Genomic DNA, 1,459 nt, shown 5'->3' on the forward strand with positions numbered 1-1,459 from the left:
AGAGGGTCTGAAGTGGAGGGTGGGAAGCGAAGTTTGGTGGAATTCCACCAGCTGTCAGAATATCACCACAGACAATTTCATAAGGCATATTCAGTTTTGTAAAGGGCAAGTTGTCTAAAATGCACTTCCTTTATATGCATATTACAAGTCTCCCCATTGGTTTGTGGATCTCTCAAGTATTCACCTTTTCCATACATCTTGAATACTACTTTCAGATTAATATACACATAATTGTTAGGCGCTCAGTCATGTCTGACTCTTTACAACCCCATAGACTGTGGTCTGCCAGGCTCCTCTCTTCATGGAATTCTCCAGGCGGGAATACTGGAGTGGGTAGTCATTCCCTTCTTCAGGGGATCTTTCCCACCCGGGGATTGAACACAGGTCTCCTATGTTTCAGGCAGGTTCTTTACCATCTGAGCCACCACCAGGGAAGCCCTTTTAGGTTATTTTCCTTAAAATGATCTCTTTACCAATGTGTCTTCCCAGCTCAAAATTTGATTGACTCTCCTTTTCCCATGGGATAGAATGCTTTGCCTGGCAATGGAAGTCTCTCAGACTTAGCTGCTTCTTTATTTTATTTTATTTTTTTTGAGATTTATCCCTGTTTATTTTTATTTTTATTTATTTTTCCATTTATTTTTATTAGTTGGAGGCTAATTACTTTACAATATTGTAGTGGTTTTTGTCATAATTGACATGAATCAGCCATGGATTTACATGTATTCCCCATCCCGATCCCCACTCCCACCTCCCTCTCCACTCGATTCCTCTGAGTCTTCCCAGTGCACCAGGCCTGAGCACTTGTCTCATGCATCCAGCCTGGGCTGGTGATCTGTTTCACCCTAGATAATACACATGTTTCGATGCTGTTCTCTCGAAACATCCCACCCTTGCCTTCTCCCACAGAGTCCAAAATTCTGTTCAAAAATATGGAACGCGTCATGAATTTGCATGTCATCCTTGCACAGGGGCCATGCTAATCTTCTCTGTATCATTCCAAATTTAGTATATGTGCTGCTGAAGCGAGCACTTAGCTGCTTCTTATATGGGGTCTGCATTCCAGGAAGGCCAGGCTACTTAATACTCATACTCCATAACAGGTGAAGCCCCACACCACTCTCACACTCTCCCTCTGTGATTCCCTTCATACAAAATAAAATCTGCATTTTTTTTCTTGAATCTAAGCCTCTAGATATTCTGTTTTAAAACTAGAGAAGAAACGCTTGTATTATTGAATAAATGTTAAACCAGAAAGTGATGTGCATTGTAGGTAATACACTAAGACATTGCAAAAAAACAAAAAACAAACAACCTCTCTCCCTTTTAAGTAGCCAAGGAGATAGGACCCATTACATATATGTTTTCAAGATATACAGTGACTAATACTCAAGAGGACTTGATAGCACCCTTCATCAGACATAGTTCATCCTAACTTCACCCGGTGACTGGGGCAGCT

General features: G+C 41.1%; 1 non-coding gene across 1 annotated transcript; it reads right to left on the minus strand.

The window, feature by feature from the left end:
- Positions 1–926: 926 nt before the first annotated feature.
- Positions 927–1,033, minus strand: LOC133058939 (U6 spliceosomal RNA). Its single transcript, XR_009693447.1, has one exon. It is a non-coding gene; the product is annotated as a U6 spliceosomal RNA (small nuclear RNA).
- Positions 1,034–1,459: the final 426 nt, after the last annotated feature.

The sequence above is a fragment of the Dama dama genome, chromosome 6, assembly GCF_033118175.1.
Source record: "Dama dama isolate Ldn47 chromosome 6, ASM3311817v1, whole genome shotgun sequence".
Taxonomy (NCBI): Eukaryota; Metazoa; Chordata; class Mammalia; order Artiodactyla; family Cervidae; genus Dama; species Dama dama.